Source organism: Macaca nemestrina, chromosome 4, assembly GCF_043159975.1.
Source record: "Macaca nemestrina isolate mMacNem1 chromosome 4, mMacNem.hap1, whole genome shotgun sequence".
NCBI classification, from domain to species: Eukaryota; Metazoa; Chordata; class Mammalia; order Primates; family Cercopithecidae; genus Macaca; species Macaca nemestrina.
In genome coordinates this window covers 171181069-171203860 of record NC_092128.1, presented here as the reverse complement: position 1 = coordinate 171203860, position 22792 = coordinate 171181069, and the positions used below count along the sequence as shown (strand labels likewise).

Genomic DNA, 22792 nt, shown 5'->3' with positions numbered 1-22792 from the left:
ATTTGAAACCCCCCAAATCAACACTTGCAGTGCTTTCATAGGCATTTGTGGACATACACAGAGAGAAAAATTAAGTCACTCCATGTGCAGGTTCCCAGCTGATGTTGAAAAAGGTGATGCTCTGCTACCTCTTTGCAGCCCTGCTTTTAGTAAATGAGTGTCTTTTTCCTGATCTTTTTAGTGTCATGTTTTTCACGTTTTTGTGCTTTTTGTCGGTAATTTCTCTGTGTAAATTGGCCCCTCAAATGTAATGCCGAACTGCTATCTAGTGTTTCTAAGTGCAAAAGGTGTGCCTTCTGGAGAATATATGTATGTTAAAAAGGCTTCATTCAGGCATGTGTTATAGTACTCTTGGCTGTCAGTTCAGTGTTAATGAATCAGCAGCATGGTGTATCCAGAAAAAGGAAGAGAAAAGTTACTATCTCTATGAGAGGTTATCCTGGAAAGAGTTAAAGTTAACATTTATAGTTCCTAATGAAGCCATAGAAAAGATGGAAAACTAGCTAAATTTGTGGACTCATGAGATGACAACCAGTAAAAATGTATAGGGGATAGTTTTGTTGTGAGGCTGGAAGTCAAAAAAATCTTATGGTCATAAGTTGTGAGGCTGAAAGTCAGTTTTGTTGTGAGGCTGAAAGTCAAAAAAAACAGGGTCAGGACAATGTTAAGCTCTTTGTGGCTCATGCTGAGAGGCTTACATATTTTGAAAGGCAATGTATCATGAATATGTTAAATTTTCAGGTGAGGCAGGTTCTGCAGCTTAGGATGCTGTGAAGAATTTTAAGAATACCTGCTAAGTGGGATACAGAAGTAGGATTAGGTGGCAGAGCAGGTTACAAGACTGACTAATTTTAGGAGGATGTTGACAAACAAATACGTGTACTACAAATGGTGTTTAGGTTGAGGAAAATGTCTTGAGCAGAGGCTTGTGGGAAAGTAACTATGGAATTACCCTAGGAGCAATAGTTTAGTATTTTCTAATTTAGTGTTCATGGTAGCTTTATAGAACCCATTACAGCAAATAGTAAGAATTGACTGTATTTGTCTTAGATATGAAAAAAATACTCTCTATTCTCCAAAACAGATTTCCCAAACTGTATCATGGAATATTAATAAGTGCTATTTAAAATGCTTAGTTCTTCGATCAAACAAATAATAAATAACTAATAACAAAAATCTGAAATCCCATAATTTTGTAAAATGCTGGCTAAAGTAAAATAATTATTTTTTCTTTCTTTCTTCTGGATTTTTATTTTTAGAAACAGGGTTTTGCTGCCATCCCAGCTGGAGTGCAGTGGTGCGATCATAGTTCACTGCAGCCTCGATTCCTGGGCTCAAGCGATCTTCCTATCTCAACCTCCAGAGTAGCTGGGACTACAGGCATGCAACCTGTAGTCCAATATCACACCAAGCTAATATATTTATTTTCTTGTAGAGATGGGGTCTCGCTGTGTTGCAGACTGGTCTTAAACTGCTAGTCTCAAGCTATCCTCTCCTGTGGCCTCTCAAAGTGCGGGGATTACACCTACCTATTTCTTTTTTTTTCCTTTTGTTTTTAAATGGACAAATAATAATTGTGCATATTCATGGCAGGTACCTAGCATTGTTTCAATACATAACAATGTTTAGTAATCAGATTAGGGTAATTAGCATACCTGTTATCTCAAACATTTATCATTTCTTTGTGTTGGGAATGTTCAATGCATTCCTCATTTTAGCCATTTCACACTATATAATATATAGTAATATATTATTGTCAACTATAGTCACCTTACAGTGGTATAGAATACCGGAATATATTCCTCCTATCTAACTGTAATTTTGTACCCTTTAACAAATCTCTTCCTTTCCCTCTATCTTTCCCAGCCTCTGGTATTCTCTGTTCTACTTTTTACTTCTATGAAGTCAACTTTTTTTTTTTTTTTTAAACTTCCACATATGGCAGAGCATGTGGTATTTAACTTTCTGTTCCTGGCTTAATTCACTTAATAGAACATCCTCCAGTTCCATTCATGTTGATACAATGACAGTATATTATTCTTTTTTATGGCTCAGTAGTACTTTTTCATCCATTTTCTTTATCCACTCACCTGCTGTTGAGCACCTAGTTTGATTCCATATCTCAGCCATTGTGAATAGTACTACAATAAACACGGAAAACAAATTTTCCCCACTAAATTTCTCCAAGCTGTTGCAATAATAATCTGTAAAGAGAAACCACATGTAGCTTTGCCTGAACTCTTTTCAACATCTGTGTTATGTGGAATAGTAAAAAACACTTCTTTAGCACTTTTTTTGTGCCAGTCTTCTAGACACTTTTCTCTATTAACACATTTAATCTTCACAGTCACTCTATTAGGATAAGATCTATATATGATCCCATTTTCAAGATGAGGAAATGAAGGCAAAGAACCAAGCAAGCTGGCTTTCCTCCCTGTACTCTTAAGTTCTATATCGTGCTAAACATTTTTGAGAAAATAATGTTTTAAACATAGAAGAATCAAATACTGATCACAGAGTGCAATGTTCAGGCTTTTCTGTGATCTGGCCTCAACCCATCTGTGTAATCACAGGTCCCTTTCCCCTTATACACTGCATTTACTAAAACCTGTCACCCACTGACCAAGCCGCATGCCTTATACCATTGCCCATATTCCATATTCAGGGACTCAACATCCTCTTCTTCAACATTTCAGCTCCCACTTTTGCATTGAAGCCTTAAGCTGACTCTTCCAAAAAAGATATGGAAGAAAAACAAAACTGGAGTCTGACTTGTTATGATTGCAGTTTGGAGAATGGTTTAAAGAGAGGGTGCAGTACATTTAGGATGTTTTGGATTCAGGGATTTGTTTATGAATTGTATTTCGACCGTATATTCTGATTTCCTAACCAAACACCTTGAAAACAAGGGCTATGGATTGGATTCTTCACTCACTCCAAGCTCCAGTAAAATCTGGGAAAGTGTCTCAGATACTGTATATCTTAATTGTATATTGTACATTTTAATATCTCTGATATATACATTAGTAAGTCAAAATAAGGCAAATGTTTTTATTAATAAAATGCTTATATGTACAAATATATTTTTGTTAAACATTTATCTCTGTAAATATTTTATTTAACTCAAATAGTTTATATTGAGGACTTAAAAAATTTATTTTAGGTTCAGGAGCTATGTGTGCTTGTTTCTTACATGGGTATTACATGGGTACTTGCGGGGAATGCGCTTCTAGTGCGCCCATCACCCAAGTATTAAACATTGTGCCAAACAGGCAATTTTTCAATCCTCACTCCCCTCTTGTCGTCCACGCTTTTGGAGTTCCCAGTGTCTATTATTTCCATCTTGATGTTCATGTCTGCCCATTGCTAAGCTTCTACTTATAAGGGAGAATACATGATATTTGATCTTCTGCTTCAGAGTTAGTTCACTCAGGATAATGGCCTCTAGCTCCATTCATGCTGCTGCAAAGGATATGATCTTAATGTTTATTATGGCTGTATGATATTCCATTATCCCAGCAACCATTGATGGGTACTTAGGTTGGTTCCGTGACTTCTCTATTGTGAATAGTGCTGCAACAAACATCCAAATGGAGGTGTCTTTTTAAATATAATGCTTTCTGTTTTCTTTGGGGAGATGCCAAGTAGTGTAATTGCTGGGTGGAATAGTAGTTCTATTTTTGGTGCTCTGAGATTTCTCTATACTGTGTTTCATAGAGGTTGAACTAATTTGCATTCCTACCAACATTTTTAAAACTGGAATTTGGCAATAAAAATAAAACAATGATTATTAAACAACATTTAGTAGAAAAAATAAATCTTACGTTGGTGTAAATTTGAGGCTAACCATGAGGTAACAGAATTTGAGTAAGCTTTCAGAGTTTTGTGTACATACAAAAAGATATATTGTGCTACAAGTCTTACAGAATTAGAAAACTAATTTTTATCTGTTTAGGAGGTAAGCCAACCATAGAGAAGACATTGAAAAAGACTTGAATAGTGATCAAACTTGAGTCCACAGTAAATGGATATGTCTGGTGAGAATTTAAGCTTAACAAAATTGGGTGAACAGTTTTTCTCTCTGTATTTAGAAACAGGTAGCAGTTTTTCATTCATATAGATGTATCTGCTCATTTTTTTTTCACCATTATTGGCAGCATGTTGAAAATGGCTAATTCCTGTTGAGTAGGTTGAGACACTTCCATTTTACAAGTGTGGATTTATCTATTTTCTGAGTGACTTTCCCGCTACTAAGATGAGAGAAATGACAAAACTCAGTATCAGAGATGCCTGGGTTTCAGCTGACCCTCACTAAGAAAATGAGGTCATTGAGAAAATTCCTTAATCCTTCTGTATTAAGGAATTTGTTTCCTATTGTTGCTATAACAAATCACTATAAACTTTGAAATATAAAACAATACAAATTCATTATATTATATTTCTGGAGGTCAGAGCCCTAAAATCCAAGTATTGTCAGGGCGGCATTGCTTTTGAAGGCACCAGGGCAGCATCTGTTCCCTTGCCTTTTCCAGCTTCTAGAGGCCATCTACATTCCTTGGCTGACAGCCCCACTCTCTGTCTTAAAGGGCAGCAGCGTAGCAACTTTAACTCTCTCTTACTCTTTCTCTCTGAACTCTGCTTCTCTGATCACAACTTCCTCCTCTCGTTACCTTACAAGGGATTTTGTGATAACATTGGATGATTCAAGATAACTTTTCTATCTCAAGACCCTTAACTTAAGTCATGCCTGCGATATCCATTTTGCCATGTAAAGTAATGTATTCACGAGTTCTGCGGATCAGGACAAGCATATATTTGAGAAAACATTATTCCATGTACTATACCCTCTAAGTCTCATTTTCATCATGTATAAAATGGCAGCCATAATTAGTGCTCACTCTAGCATTGAAATACACTCTTAACATATAAACTGGCATATAGAGGGTATTCAATTCCACATAATTATTTTGTAAGTCTGTGTGGTGATGCTTTATTTGTTTCGCATCGTCTCAGAATATTTTATTTATTGCTTTCTTCTTATATGTCTCACCATGGTGAATCATCGTATTTCAGACTTTTATTTATTCAGCAAATAATTATTGACCAAATCAAATGATTGAATGTTTGTATCTCCCTCCTACCCCGAATTCATATATTGAAACCCTAATCCCAATGTGATGATATTTAGAGGTGGGGCCTTTGAGAAGTAATTAGGTCTTGAGGGTGCAGCCCTCACGAATGGGTTAGTGCCATTATAAGTAGTGCAGAGAGCTAGCTCTCTTTCTGTCATAGGAGGATGCAATGAGAAGTGGGTGATCTGCAGTCTGAAAGAGGGCCCTAATCAAAACTCAACCATGCAGACATTCTGATCTCAGGCTTTCAGCCTCCAGGACTATAATAAATAAATTTATATTGTTCACAGGCCACCCAGTCTATGGTGGTCTTTTGTTACAACAAAGTCTGAGCTCAGGTATCCAGTTAGTGCCAGTGCTGGATTAGAAGCTAGTGCCTTATGCTGCATCCCTTAGGTTTTCCAAAGCCAAGTTATTTCAGATTGAGCCTTTCATCTTGAGATTTATCACGTCCTTCACTGGCCTCCCATTTTCAAAACTCTCTTTTCTAGAGTCTGGTCCCTCACTGCTTCCATCTGTGTACCTTGCTTGGCCTGGAGGAATGTAAGCCTTTCCCATGCCTCAGATGACTCTTTGACTAAGAGTGACTTCAGGCTTAATTTGGATAGGAGGATGTTGGAGCCCTCTCCTAGCATTACCAGCTCAGCACTCATCAGGAGGCCCTGCCTCATCCCTCGTTGTCTGGGGCTAGAGTCTTGTTTTGATATATACAAAAAGATAAGTCAACAATTAAAAACACTGGTGATTTGGTAATGCAGTCTAAGAGGTGAAAGCATTGGAAAGAAAAATTAGGGAGGAAGAGGTATCCAGCATAGGCAGCAACGAATGAAGGAGCCCAAAGAGGGAACACAGTGGTATGCTGAGGGAGATACAGGGGTTGCATTTGACGCCGTGAACCGGGTGAGGTGAAAACAACAGGCTTGTGCAATTTCTTGAGCAATTTCACGTGCTGTGTGTGGTGGTAGATTCAGGCAGCACCTTCACCTGTTCACAAGGGCACAACTGAAAGGATTTTTTCTTTGCTCTTCTCTGAGTCCTTGGAGGTGTTAGCTGATTTCTTATACCTGTCCTCCAAGCAGGCATGTAATCAGAAACTCCCCAACAGGAGAGAGTTCTAGAGGAAGGTCTGCTAGATACAGAGTTTTTGTAATATTCTTGGTGAAGATTGACACAATGAAATGGAATGCCCAATATACTTACAAAATCTGCTTGGGCGGATGTGAAAATTTATCAGTAGGGATAGGAATTAATCAAATAGTTATATAAATATGTATCAAACTGCTAGATTCTAAAATATACACTATTCTTCTCTTTTAACATCTCTGTAATAGCATTGAATCTCACAATTATTGATGGCTTGCCAGTAGTTGTGCCATGGTAGTTGCGATTAATTGCCTATGCATAAGCATGAAAAATTCCAGAATGGATGACAGCAATTTCCCAGAGACAAAAGTGGAAAACAATTTTAAGAAGTACTACACCATCAACACTCCTGATGACACAGCAGATACTATTGTATGAGCAAGCAGAGACATCAACCATTCTGACTTGAAAAGTAGTGCGGATTATTTGGGCTCTGAGGGATAATGAAGACATTTTATAAATACTTTAATCAACATTTTTGTTTTTTGAACAAAGAATGCAAAGTATGCAAAAGAATGTAATGTTATAAAATATAAGCAGATGGGGCTAAACAGCTCATTCTTTAAGATAAAACAAAAATTCTAATAAGAATGTGAATGTCATAGTTTGGCAGTTTTATTAAATAATGTATCTTCAAATCAGTAGACTTAGATTGGATGAAGTATAGTGATAATTAACACAATTGCATTTGTGATATAAAGAAGTATGAAATGGAATGAAAGTAAAAAATGGAGAGAGAAATTTAGGACTATAATTTAGAGCTATCCTGAAGAAGTGGCATTAAGATAAAATTAAGTAGCATTATAGACAAAACTTTACAGATAATCAGGGGTTCACTTACTGATGAAGTAGAGCAGGTGGTCATTGCAGGCCAGAGAAGCATTCTGTGTAGAGGCACATGTGAAAGAAGGTGTCATGGTCTAGAGCAAGCAGGGCTGTGTTGGGCAGTGAGCCTGGAGAGGTAGAGAGTGGTTACTTGCTGAAAGGCCATGTTATGTATTTTGGACTTTATTGTGAAATCATTGAAAAGCCATAAAGGCTTTAGGCACTTATGTGATAAAACCAGTTTTGTGTTTTGTAAGCTACTGTTTTTGCAATGTGGAGGGTAGCTTGAGGGGTGAATGATGGTGAAGCTGGGATTCATTTAGGGGCTTCCACAGTCATTCAGGTGAAAACTAATGGTGACTGCACTAGAACAGTGACAGTGGAAACTAATGGAAGTGGAAAGAATTGAGAGGTAATTGAAGGTAGTAAAGGGGGAGTGATGCGGTGATGGGATCCAGACTTGTGATGATGATGATGGACACTTCATCCTGGAAGTTGCAGTGTTCTCCTTTACTTTTAGTGGATGATTTCATGTTCTAGTAGAGTGATAGCATTGAGAAAGGTTAGAAGTGGGGAAACTGGTGAAATATTGAAGAAGTATTAAATGTGGGACATCTTTGTATATGCAGATTGTGAACAAAATAATTAACATCCATAAACACATGCACAACTAGGTGAATTATGATTCCATTTCTGAGATAAGAACTGGAGGAGCAGACTCAGGGGCTTCTACAGGGAGACTCATTTTGAACAACTGTGTTAGGGATCTTTCTGATATCTAAAGGAGATGCGTAACAGGTTATCATGTTTATAAATATATAGATGTAGAACTCAGAAGAGATACTCAGAAAACTGGAGATATGAATTTCTAAACAGATGGCAATTAAATCCACAGAATAGACTATGCTGAAGTGGACTGAATGGTGTTTATGGTCAGTACCCCGAACCAAATATGTCTGTGTCCTCATCCCTAGGACTTGTGAATGTTATCTTATTTGGAAAACGGGTCTTGTAGATATAGCTAAGTGAAGGATCTTGAAATAAGATCATCTAGGATTATCCAGGTGGGCCCTAAAACTAATGCCAAGTAACTTTATAAGAGACCTAGACCCAGAGAAGAAGGCCATATGAAGATGGAAGCAGAGATTGGAGTAATACAGCCAAAAGCCCAGGAATATCTGGAGCCACCAAAGGCTGGAAGAAACAAGAAACAGAAGCTCCCTTTGAGCAGCCTCTGGAGGAAATATTCCAGGCTTCTCTCCTCCAGAGCTGTGAGGGAATTCATTTCGTGTTTTAAGCTAGCAAATGTGTGCTAATTTGTTATAGCAGCTTCAGGGAACCAACACAAATGCCTAGGATGACATTTCAAGGTGAGAAGGCAAGAGGGAGTAGGTTCTTGAGAAACTTCAACATATCAAGCCCTCTATGGGAGGTTGAATTGATGAAGAAACAAGATATAAACAGAGAAGGAGGAGAAACGTGGTGTCACAGAAGCCAAGGGAAGGAAATGCTTCAGAAAGGAGAAAGTGGACAGCTGTATCAAAGGCTGAGGAACTATGAAGTAATGGGGCTCTAAGTAGTGATTCACGAGTTTAGCTATATTCATCATATTAAAGCTCCTCTAGATATAAGACAGAAGAGTTTAACAGAAGTTAAGGTGTAGCAAAGTACCTCTCTGATTACTTCCCTTCTTGTAATGTCAGGCTTATGACTTGCTTATAACAAATAAAAGTGGTAGAAGGAATGCTGTGTGAGTTTTGTGGTTAGTTCAAAAAAGATTACTTTCACTTTAGTTGCTGGAATCCTTATGCAAGAGCCTTGAACTGTCATGCTGTGAGGAAGCCCCAAATAGCTCACATAGAGAGACCATATGAAGATGGCTTGAGAAAACATAGAAAGAAAGAGATTTCTAGGCCTACTGCTCCAGGCCCAGCTACTATCAAACTGAACATCGTGAGAGACTCCAAGCCAGAAGTGCTCAGCTGCAGCCTTTCCTCTGACCCACAAAATAAAATCCTTGAGAACTGATATTAATAAAATAAGTGTTATGTTTTAAGCCATTAAAGTATTTCATACAGGAATAATAATCAGAACATGAGGTAAGCTATTCTCATGTAACATATTGAAAAATATGTTAAATGAAAAATAACGTATTGCCATTATATAAATCCATTCTCTATAAGAACACAAAAGGGAATTTCAGAGCCAAATAATCACTTGAAAAACTTTTCCCATAAAGGTTTTGGTAACACTGCATTCAGGGAAACTTCAGAAAATTGCTTTATTTTCTCATAAAGTTAACAGTAGATCAAATATAAATGCATAACTTAATAATTTACCTTCTAATTTTCAGCACACACATAGCATTATTCCTGAGATAAGGTTGTCAAAAAGTTATGGAAAAATTAAACCTTCTGGCAAAATGTCAAATCTGAATGGATGCTTATGCTAAATCTACAAACCTTTGTCAAAAATCCCTTAAAACTAAACATGATTCAGAATTCAAATTTTTAAAAAATTACATAACACCTGTAACAGTCTGAGACAGTACCCCATAATATAAAACAATAGATACATTTAGCAAAATGTATTGCGTGTACTCTAATTTAAATAAATATAGACTCTACATGAATTCTTATCAGAAAATTGGTTTGCAGCCAAAATAATTTGGAAAAAAATGGTCTTCAGGAAATTTTGGAGTTTGGAATCATGGATAAGGAATTGTGAACCTACTTCTGCCCCATTTTTCTTCCCTCACTTATTTTCATAAGAAACTGAGTGCCAATGGAGAAAGCTGCAACCACAGGGCAAATGGTTTCATTATATATCAATAATCACAATGCTCAGAGGAGACCTTGAAACCACCTGGAATTTCTATCAAGTTTCTCTTGTGTCTCATCAAAATTCAACCAACTTTTTCTATTCATTTTTGGTAGATAAATTCATGTTGTAATTTATACTGAAAATAAAAGCCATTCGGTAGAGAATATCTCATTTTTTCTGATATCAAACCTGACTCTCTTACTATAATAAAAGGATTTCCCATATACCTACTGTTTGAGGCCACTTGTACCCTGTGCTTGAGGTCCTAGCCCCTGCTACCTTCCCAGAACCCCCACACTATGTAGTGGCTCTTTCTTGTATTGAAGAGTGTAACTCTTAATTTTCTGTTTTTCATTATTGGATGGGTGATGATGATTTAGCTAGCATTGGAAGATAATAAGATCAAGCTTGTTTATGTGTTTGTGAGATATTAAGTAATTGTTGTATAGATAAATTATTTCACACATAAGTTATCGGTGAAACTTATTATTGAAGCTTTGAACATGGGTGAAATTAATACTGTTGAGAGTGTAGAGTAGAAAGGAAAGAGGGCTTAGATTGGGGCCATGAGTTCAGTGGCAGGAAGAGTAGATGCTTTTAAAAGAGACAGAAAAAATAGCCAACTAGGGTGAAATCCAAGACACCATAATTCATGCAGAAATTAGACAAAGCTTTCCAGAAATTTGATGTAAAGGGAAAAATTAAAGCTGTAAAACTGTAACTGGAGAGAAATGAGGGGAATATGTAGACATTGTTTTTCTTAATCCTTTTCATGTGGGAGCACACTGTATCATACAATTACAAGTGAGTTTCTTCCAGGGGACTAATGCACTCCTAATTATGGCTTCCTTCATTCAACCAATAAACTTTTTGAGTCCTAGGTTCTCAGTTAGGCTGGGAAACTGAAGCTGAATAAGATATACTTGATGATGTCAAAATGCACAGAGTCAAATGCAGAGCTTGACATCTGGTAATTTTTGTTGTAGGACCTTGTTACCATATCTATATGATTGTGGGGGAGTAAAAATTGAAGACATCTTTAAAAAGTGAAGAACAATATAGCTTTATAAAACAATTTGTTGTGTGATTTATGATAAAGTCTAAGGCACCTTTGAAATTAGAGAATGAGTGGGGGAAGTAGCATAAAGACAGCAAGTCACTGTAGTTATCTAAAAATGGTCACTGAATGGACAGACTGCAAACCCTGAAATTTTCGCTTTTAGACTTACGTAGTTCAAGGTATCTGATATGGTTTGGCTGTGCCCCAATCCAGATCTCATTTGAATTGTAGCTCCCATAATTCCCACATGTTGTGGGAGGAACCTGGTAGGAGATAATTAAATCATGAGGGCAATTTCCCCCATACTGTTCTCGTGGTAGTGAGTAAGTCTCACAAGATTTGATGGTTGTGTAAGGGGAAACCCCTTTCACTTGGTTCTGATTCTCTCTCTTGCCTGCTGCCATGTAAGACATGCCTTTCGCCTTCCACCATGATTGTGAGGCCTCCACAGCCACTTGAAACTGTGAGTTCATTAAACTTAATTTCTTTATATATTACCCAGTCTTGGGTATGCCTTTATCAGCAGGCTGAAAACGGGCTAATGTAACATCTTTCTTCTAATATATTATTTTTGGCAAATAGTGGGCTCATCAATAAGTGTTTTCTCCATATTTTCACCATAAGAATCACATTTTGAGCTAAAATATCACATTATAATCAGAGGAATCAATATCATGACACAGACAAAGCACTTCTAATGTGCTGTATATTCTGACATTCTCCAGTGAATCTGTGGGATAGTCTAACAAATGAAAAATATTATTTATCTTCCCTCACATTGGGCTCATTTAATATTGTGCTACGAACAAAGACAATTTCAGGAGAGTTATTGTATGTGAATTTATCTCTGGTTTCTTGAGTGTTCAACATTTATGTTCTAATTTATTTCTCAGTGGAACAAATATTGCTCATCTTTTGGATTTGAAGCTTTTTGAAGTAAGTGACATCAGAAAATGAGTTTCCTTTTCTGTTATCTTTAAGGAAGGATAATTATCATGTAATATATGATGTGTTTATGGTTTTCTGTGAATGTTATCTAACCTAAAAAGTGAGTGATCAGCAAGAAGGAAAGCAGATGGTAAAGTATCTGGTTTGTGTCTGAGAGCAAGGATATCAGAGGGCTATAAAGTCTTGAAGTGTGGGCCACTTGTCATGCTCACTGGCATTTGGAAAAGAGGCCCTTCAAACCTGAAATCATTAACAGGCATTTATTTGGGAAGTTTGACAGTAGAAAATATATGACAAAAATATTATCTTTCTCATGCCTTTCATTTGGATTGTTTTGCATTTAATATAGGCACACACATACACACTTAGATAAAAATACAGAGACTGCAATGAATTGATTATACCAAATTTAAAATATAGGACATTTAAACTTTAGTTACCATGAATTACAAGTTTTATAGAAATTAATGTTGAATTTTGTTTTTAAAGTTGATATGGACTTCACTTTGTGGTCACATTTTTAAGTTCTTTGGACTGGAACTGTGTTTTATAGACTTTGGCGTAGAACTCTCCATGAGCACGTAACTCTGACCCAATTTCAACATTGAATTATAATGATATTTGTGTGTCTGCTCTCTCACTATGAACCCTTTTGAGTTTAATCTCTGTCTCATTGTTGTTCCCTGACGCCTTATGCATGCCATGGTACATAATGTCTTCAATATGCATTCTAATTGAAAAATAGGTGTTTGTACAATTATTTTAAATAAATGCATACTAAACAAATATATCAATGGTTACCTTCTAACGTACAAGGTATTTTTCATTTCTTATAGTATCTGGAATGAGAATATGTAGCCTACATTTTATTTAACTGCCCTTTTTGTAGTGCTTTTATCATATCAAATTCTAAAATAAACCTGAAATCCGTTGTTTAATAGTTACTTTAAGCTTTATATATGTTTACATATGTTACCAAGTCAGTGGGCATTTATAGAGCTATCAATTCATTAAAAAACACGTTTATAATTTTATTTTTAATAAAAATATATTGTAAATATGAACTTTCTTCAGTACATTTCTTATGATGAGTGAGTAAATTGAATCTTGCCACAACTTCGTATTTAAAGTCAAGCTATGTTAAAACTACGATATCGCTAAATATAGCAACAGGAAACATCATTACCACCTGTGTGGCTTTTAACTGAAGATACTATGAATTCAAACTGTGGAGCTGAACTTACATCTGATGAAAATGTTTATGTTCTGTCTCAAAATGCCTTCCCAGATGACACGCCCAGATGATCTGCAGTATCTTCAAAGAGTTATTTGCTAATTGAGGTATCTTATGTGCATTTACGTGCCCAAATATTTAATAAACTGCCTGATTATTTTTTATATGTGTATACACTCATGTAATCACCACCCAGAGCAAGGCATAGAATATTTTAAATACCTTCGAGGGCTCCCATGTGTTCCTTCCTACTCAGTACTCCTCTCCAGACTAGTTACTTCCTGGCTAACATGGTGAAACCCTGTCTCTACTAAAAATACAAAAATTAACTGGGCATGGTGGCAGGCCTGTAGTCCCAACTACTTGGGAGGCTGAGGCAGGAGAATCACTTGAACCTGGCAGGCGAAGGTTGCAGTGAGCCGAGATCGCGCCAGTGCACTCCAGCCTGGTGACAGAGCGAGACTCCGTCTCAAAAAAAAAAAAAAAAAAAAGAATTATTCCATTCTGCTGTATGCAGCAATAATTCATTCTTTCCTGTTTTCTGCTTAACATTTCATTCTATACTACCAACGTGTGCCACAATACATTATCATATTATTCATGGATATCTGGGATGTTTCCAGTTTTGTACACAATGAATAAGCTCTATTATGAACATTACTATGCATATATTTTGTTGAACGTTAAGTACTCATTTTGTTTAGGGACATACTCAAAAGTGAAATAGCCAGGACGTAGGAAATAATTTTTTTTTTCAAAGTGATTGTATCAGTTTATCCTCTCATGAGCACTGTGAGATTTCTAGTTGTTTCATATCGTTGTTGACACTTGATATTGCTAGTTTTATTTTAGTCTTTTTTGTGGATGTATCTTACTATCTCACTGTGGTTGTAGTTTGCATTTTTCCGATGACTCATTATGTTGATTACCTTTTGCCTGCTTTCTGGTTTTATGATATCTCATTTTGTGCAGTGTTTGTTCAAATTTTCCATCTCTTAACTGGATTTTTTTTCTTATTTACTTATAAGAGCCCTCTATGTATTCTAGATACTATTTCTTTGTTGAATTTATGCATTGCAAATACTTTCTTCCAGTCTGTCATTTTTCTTTTCACTTTTTAAATGGTGATTTTCAGTGATCAGAATTTAATCATAATTAAGACAAGTTACTGATAATTGTAATGAGGGCCAATTTATGAATCTTTTAAAAAATGTATGTATGTCATATGTAGAAATCTTTGTCTATTCATATATATGGATGTTTTAAAAAATACAGTAATACCCGGCCGGGCACAGTGGCCCATGATTGTAATCCCAGCACTTTGGGAGGCCGAGGCAGGCGAATCACCTAGGATCAGGAGTTCAGGACCAGATTAGCCAACATGGTGAAACCCTGTCTTTATTGCAAAAACAAACAAACAAACAAACAAACAAAAAACCCCACAAAAATTAGTGGACGAGGTGGGCCTGTAGTTTCACCTATTTGGAGGCTGAGGCAGGAAAATTACTTGAACCCGGGAGGCAGAGGTTGCAATCAGCCGAGATCGTGCCACTGCACTCCAGCTTGGGGACACAGCAAGACTCTGTCTCAAAAACAAAACAGAACAAACCCAAAAACCAAAACAAACAAACAAATGCAGGAATATACAATTGGCCCCGTACAATTTTTGCATATATGCCACATAAAGAAATAAAATATTAATATATGCAACAACATAAATGAGTTTATAAAGAATTATACTAAATTAAAGGAGGCAGCATAAAAGACTACACACTGAATGATTTCATTTCTTTGTAATTCTAGAAAGGGAAAAACCAGAACTTTAAAATACAGAGCAGTGCTTTTCAGGGACCAAAGCATGAGAGAGGAGGGATTGCAAAGGGCCATGTAAGAACTTTTTGGAGTGATAAGGATATGCTGTATCATGTTGCGGTGTAGCTGCCTGACTGTATACATTAGTTAAGACTTTGAACTATGCATTTAAAATTGGTGCATTTTACTTTCAAGCAGCAATACTTGCTAAAGAACAGTCCAGGGCATGTTACTTTATTATATTTTCTAATCTTTGAGTATTTTTTTAACATCCAATTTAAACTGGAGTGAGTATCAAATAAAGAATAAATATCACTATTGCCAACAATTGAGCTTAGGAATGAGAAAGTTAAGGTTGTCTAGGATCACACAGCTAATATGTGGAAAAATGTGAATTTGAACCTGGATATATCTTATGCAAAGGACTCAAGTCATGGATTACTAGGTGATTTTTGCAAATAGATTTTGTACCTTGATGGATACATTTTTCATATCATTCTATTGCAAAAACAAACTATTATTCATATAGCCTAGAAAAACGACTTAGTTCCCTCGTATCAGACAGTAAATATTGTGGAATTTTAACGGGGCAAAGAACAAGAATGTTGGGGATTAAATATCTACTTTTTTGGATCAGTGAAATTTGTTGTTCAGATGGACTATTTTGATTTGTTTTGTGTGTTAAATAAACTTAAGCCTCTTTAATGTGGATTTATCTAATTTAAACAACAGTTGATTTTTTGAAAGTCATCAGCATTTTTCAATTCAAAATAGCTATACTAGTAAAAGTTATAATGTCCATATAATAATTTATTTATCTCCAGAACCTCTTAATGTCTACAAAAACATACTCAACCTGTAATTACAGCAAGACTATCTCTGGTCAGTTGGAAACTCATCAGTAGTGTTGCTGTAGGACTAAGAATGAATATATCTTTTGAAAATTATAAATCACACATTTGAAATTGGCATAAAACATTTTTTTTTCTGTTTCTAAAAGCCTCATACTATGTTAAAGATGTGTGAATTGTGAGGTAGTTTTCTATTTTTTATTTTTTCCCTTCCCTGACTTACATGCAATATTTCTGTTTTTATTATATAAGTTTTATTTATATATATTGACTTTATTTTATATATATATTTTTATTATTATACTTTAAGTTCTAGGGTACATGTGCACAACTGCAGGTTTGTTACATGTGTATACATGTGCCATGTTGGTGTGCTGTACCCATTAACTCGTCATTTACATTAGGTATATCTCCTATTGCTATCCCTCCCCACTCTCTCCACCCCACGACAGACCCCGGTGTGAGATGTTCCCCATCCTGTGTCCAAGTGTTCTCATCGTTATTATATTTTAGAGACAGGGTCTTGCTCTGGCACGAAGGCTGGATTGCAGCAGCACTACTATAGCTCACTGTGACCTGAACAACTGAGCTCAATCTTGCTTTCTTAGCCTCCTGAGTATCTAGGACTACAGGAATTCACTGCCAAATCCAGCTAAAGAAATTTTTTTTTTTTTTTTTTGGTAGAGATGTGATCTTTCTATGTTGCCCAGATTGGTTCTGAACTCCTGGCCCTACGTGATCCTCCCCTCTAGGCCTCCCAAAGCAGTTTTTGTTGGCTTTTTTTTTTTTTTTTAACTGAAAAGGAACTGTGTAAGTTTCTTCCAAGTTTCAAGGGAACATTTTATTGCTGCATAACAAACACTTCAAGTATTAGCCTGTAACTACTTCTGTTTGTTTGTTTGTTTGTTTTCTGAGATAGAATCTTGCTTTGTCATCCAGGCTGGAGCGCAGTGGCACAATCTCTGCTCACTGCAACCTCTCCCTCCTGGTTCAAGTGATTCTCCTGCCTCAGCCTCCCAAGTAGCTGGGATTAAAGGCACCTGCCACCATGCCTGTCTGTAGAACTATTGTTTTAATGGCTTAGTTACATAAACTGTTTTTAAATAGTTGTAACCAAAGTTTTCATTTTATTTTATTTTTATAGGAAAAAAGCTAGTGCATTGTATCTGGATTTTATTTATTTGCTAAATAAATTAAAGAGTAATGTTAGAATTATATATTTTAAATATTTATTAGAAAGCATTTACTGAGTGCTTATGACACTTTTTCAAAAACACATTGTCATGGTTAATTTTAAGTGTCAACCTGGCCAGGTTATGTTGCCCAGTTGTTTGGTCTAGTTATTGCTGTGAGGATATTTTTTAGATATGATTAACATTTAAATTAGTAGACTTTGAGTAAAGCAGATTCCCCTACATAATGTGGGTGGGTCTCCTATAATTATATGAAGGCCCTAAGAGCAAAAACAGGATTCCTGAATAAGGAATTCTTTGGAATGAAATAATACAAACTCTCCTTGTGTTTTAGTCTGCTGCCCTTTGGAATTTACACTCAAAGTTGCCACATCAACTCTTACCTGAAGTTTTAGCTTTCTGACCTGCTCTACAGATGACAGGCTTGCCAGCCCCTACAATCACATGAGCTAATTTCTTAAAATAAATCAGTCTTCAGGTCGGGTGCAGTGGCTCATGCCTGTAATCCCAGCACTTTGGGAGGCCGAGGCAGGCAGATCACCTGAGGTCGGGAGTTCGAGACCAGCCTGACCAACATGGAGAAAACCTGTCTCTGCTAAAAATACAAAAAATTAGCCAGGCATGGTGGCACATGCCTGTAATTCCAGCTACTTAGGAGGCTGAGGCAGGAGAATCACGACCCCAGGAGGCGAAGGTTGCAGTGAGCTGAGATCACGCCACTGCAATCCAGCCTGGGCAACAGAGCGAGACGCTCTCGCTGTCTCAAACAAACAAACAAACAAACAAAAAGTTAGTGAGGGATAGCTTAGACCGGCTGCTGTAGCTGAAGTGAAGAATTTCTTTCCAAGTTTCTACGGGTGATTTTCCTAGAGTTCATGTTTTGGAGTCTCCACATATTATATGTATGTAAATATGAGGTTGTGGCCTCATATTTACATACGTCTAAACAGCAAAGATGTTTATAGGATAACAATGAATCTAGAGGAGCAAAACAAGATTCTTGGAAGTCATTGGTGGCACGACTCACCATTTTCAAGGGGTTTTAGGACCAAACCATATTGGTAGGAGCCACGTGAATTTGTCTGAATGTCCCTCTACATCTCTCTTGGAAAGCTTCAGCAATGATGGGTGTTGAATTGGAGATTCGTGGCTATACCACTGTTTTTCTACCAGAGACATGACTAAAGTCAAAAATAAAAAAATACACCTTATTTAGTTACTTGCAAGAAATCAAAACTTGGACTCATACAGCATTCTTCTTGAATTTAATGTGATCTTAAATGTCATCTTTTTGCTGTCATAAAACTACAGCAATGCCATTTTGACAGTTCTCACAGGAACTCACTAGTTATCCATCTTCCAATTGCCACACACAGAAAAGGAAATATCCGCTGGAAATGAACCTAATCATCTGGTCACTTCTTTATTAAAAAAACATGAAACAACTGTTAAACAAAAACCTTCAGCTGAATTACATGTAAAGGAGTTTAATTGAGCAATGAATGATTCGCGAATGGCGCAACCCCCAGAATCACAGCAGATTCAGAGAGACTCCAGGGATGACTCGTGATCGGAGCAAATTTGTAGACAAGAAAAGGGAAGTGATGCACAGAAATCCACAGTAAGGTACAGAAACAGTGGGATTGGTTACAGGTTGGCGTTTGCCTTATTCGAACACAATTTGAACACTCAGCAGTCTATGAGTGGTTGAAGTATGGCTGCTGGGATGGGCTAAGATGCAGCTGTTGTTATAGGCACAACCGCCTAAGTTAGGTTTTCAATCTTTTCTGCCTATTAAGCTAGGTTACAGTTTGTCCACAAGAACTCAAATATAGAAGTACGGACTACTCCTCAGGGCATATTAGTTTGCTTTAACACAACAAAACCAAAACAATAATAAATAACAGCAACAAATGTAGATGTTCTTAACATTCCCAAAGCTGCTGATATAATTAAATCATCTTTTGAAATTATTTAAATTATTGACTGAGGTTGTTGGGTTTTCAAAGTAAATGTATCAGCTTAGTGGATTCTTATTTCTCTGAAAAAGCAATAGTTTGGGGCATTATGTTTTCTAAAATGAAACCTGACTCTCTAAGTTGGAGTTTTTAAAAAAACTGGATTTTGTGTTCCTAGTCATACTTCAGGGTTTATTTTGATTTTTAAATAAATATACCATCTGGAAGTTGATGGAGTCAAATGAAAAAGTTTAATGACTAAAGGCAAAACAAATATATCCATCAGATATTATGATATGGCTATCCTATATGATAAACTATAGGAAAAAGTTTATAATATATATTAAGTTTTATTTCAACTGGGGAAAGAGTGACTGACTATGCTTCTAGATTACTTAATACTGTAAAGTTTCATAGAAAAAAATAGCAGCTATTTAAATCAGCATGACTCAAATCCAATTTCTTGTAGTCAACTTTAATAATGCGTTTCAAAAAATAAGTAAACTATTGACCAGTTCTTGGGAAATTAATGAGTCTGTTGACAACAGTTGATTTCAAAACAATCCCAATTCACTCATCAGCCAAATGACAGGAACTAATTCAAGTACCTTGGTATTTGAGGATTTGAGAAAGGTTGGGAACATTTGATTGAACTTGCTATTTCCTTTACCCTTTTCTTATTCTTTAAAGCACTGAAAATTTTTGTTAGATGCCAAATTCTTGGGGAAAAAATCCACTTTTTATTACACATGCACATAATTTCTAATCAACTTGAACCCTTTAGGGATTGCTATGTTTATAAATAAAAATGAAACCATCGTTGCAGCTCACTCTTCTTTTCCATGATGTGTAACTTTTTGTTTTTTGGCTACAATTAGTAACAATTCACTCAGGCTTCTCTTATGTAACTGTAATTTTATTGAACTGATGACTCAGAAAGTTTTCTCTTTATGTGGTGAGGTTTAATTCTGCTTGATTAGTTCCTTTGCAAAGATTCCTTTGAAGTTTTGAATGTTCTCCCATAAATCATAATCTTAAAAAAGCTCTGCTGATCAATCATAAAACAGAAATCTAGATCATCAGTAGACTATTGAAATGATAAGATTTAATTTTATTAGACTCTAATGATCTTACTGTATATTTTGGTGATCAGAGATATAAAATTAAATAAGGTCTCTTGGGAATGAAAATTTATTTTTTTTTAAGCGAATGATCCATTTCTTTTGCAAATAACTCCTCCAGGACAAAGTGAATATATGGATTTATATTTATTAGGGATTTTAGGAATGTTAATAGTTATAATCATTGGCTTCATTGTTTACCAGCTTCCTATAAACAAAATTGATTCTGTAGAAGCCAACATATGGAAATAAAGTCATTTCATATAGTTAAGAACATGGGTTCAAGAGTTATAATCCTGAGGCCTAATTCTGTCTTCGTCACTTACCAGCTATGTGACTTTAGGTACTTTAACTTCCTTGTGCTTCCATTGTTTTTATTCTGTAAAATGATCTGTTTCTTAGAGATAGATTTGATGATTAAATGAGACAATACAGGTGCCTGGAGTATGACAAACCTCAACTCTATGATGTGTATTATTATTACATAAAAAAACTGAAATTGTTAATATTTTCATTAGGTGAGATAACAACTTTTTAGCTTTGCCAACATAAGCGTAATATATTCATGTGGATAGCAATTGATTTAATTTTTATTTAACCTTCATAATAACTCTAAGTCATAATAAATGTTATCCATTAGACTCCTAACATCTTAGTGCATCATACAATGATTTTATGTCAAGAATATTAGAAATTTTAATCACTGACAAGCTATAGATATTCACTGAGCATTGCATATAAGACACCATGTTTTAACAACTTACTTTAATATTGGTTAGTTATTTGAGCACATCCTTTTGTAAAAGCCATAGTACAGAACATATATATTTTTTTAATGTCTCTAAAAGTATTAAAGAATAGATTAGCCAGTGAAGAGCAACTGGGACAAAATTGTAGGGGAAGCAGGTATCCAGATATGTGAGCAGACACATAGAAATAAACCCACTTTTGTCCCAAAGACATTGAACGATCTAAGTAGATTTGAGCTTCATATTTGTGGCCTTGAAGAATCAAGGTCTTAAACCCACAAGGTGGAAAATGTAGTAAAGACCCTCCCGTCATTAAGCTGGGTCATTAGAGTTACATGCTTAGGGCATATATGAGCTTAGGAGACAAAGGTAAAAAACAGTCCCTGAAGTTTTGCATTCTCATCCTGAGATGAGTGCTTTCAGTATCCTCAAACTAGGAACTTGAATTGAAGAATTCTCAGACTGTTAGTGTACCCAGAAGTAAAGCCAAATCATCTTGAGGGGAACCTCATCTAGTCCTTAAAGAGTCCCATAAATATTCTTTTTATAAAATGGGTGTATCCTTCTAAGACAACTGAGTACACAATAAAACAAAATATCATGAGCCAGAAACAGCAGGAAAAAAAAAGAAACAGAAGAAACAGGTCTGCATGTATTTCAAATGTAGTGATTACAGATAATAAAAATTCACTATTCTTACTCTTCTAAAGAAATAAAACACTAGCTTTAAAATCTGGAAGAAACAGGAAATATGAAAGGAAGCATAGCAGATTTAGGGAAAAAATCAAATTGGGGGCTGGGCACAGTGGTTCACCACTGTAATCCCAGCACTTTGGGAGGCCGAGGCAGATGAATCTCGAGGTCAGGAGTTTGAGACCAGCCTGGCTAGCATGGTAAAACCCCGTCTCTACTAAAAATACAAAAAATTAGCTGGGCATGGTGGCATTCACCTGTAGTCCCACCTACTTGGGAGGCTGAGGCAGGAGAATTGCTTGAACCCAGCAGGCGGAGGTTGCAGTGAGCCGAGATTGCGCCACTGTGCTCCAGCCTAGCCTGGGTGATACAGCAAGACTCCATCTAAAAAAAAAAAAAAAAAAAAAAAAAAAAATTGAATTTCTGGAAATAAAAAAAATCTCAGTGGTTTGGTTGAACATCAGAATAGCACAATTAAAGAGATAGTTGATAATCTAAGAGCTATATCCCGAATGGTGTGCAAGGAACCAAAAAAGATGGAAAATATGAAAAAGAGGTTATGAGACATGGAGTTTGTGAATATGCTTCAACATGTTTAATTGGTCTTTAAGAAGAGTAGAGAGAGGAGAAACAGTGGCAAAATGTGAAGAAGTAATAGTTAATAATTTTCCAGATGTGATTAAATATACTTGTTCACAAATTCAAAAAGCTCAGTGAACTCCAAGCAGGAAAAATAATAAGAAATCTACACTGTGATACATCATAGTGCACATCAGTACATCAAATACCTGAAGGAAGAGCTGCATCACAGTCAGAGATAAAAGGGAAGGTTTCTTTCAAATGAGTGAGTACTAAGTTGCCAGCTTATTTGTCCATAGTCGACATGTAACCCAAAGAAAACTTCCTTCCATTCTATAATTTCACACTTTGCAAAATAAATTCCAAGGATAAAGATAAAGTTAAAAGGAAAGAAAGAAAGAGAGAGAGAGAGAGAGAGAGAGAGAGAGAGAGAAGACAACAGCAAAAACTGAGTTTGTTAAGCATATACCCTTCATTCCAGTAGAGGGACAGTGAGCTCAGACGTAAAGTATGGGAAGCAAGAAAAGTGAAATGCAAAGAAAGTGGCAAATATGGCTAAATTGAAACCAGAGTTTCTCAAGATCAGTATGATTGACATTTTGAGCCAGGAACTCTCTGCTGTAGGGAGGTGATGTGGTTTGGCTCTGTGTCCCCATGCAAATCTCATCTCT

The 22792-nt window shown here is 36.1% G+C and overlaps 1 protein-coding gene across 14 annotated transcripts in view; it reads left to right on the top strand.

Moving 5' to 3' along the window:
* The window catches only part of LOC105472791 (uncharacterized), a 611252-nt gene that overhangs the window by 54152 nt on the left and 534308 nt on the right, over positions 1-22792 (top strand). The gene's annotated exons all lie outside the window — the stretch shown is intronic.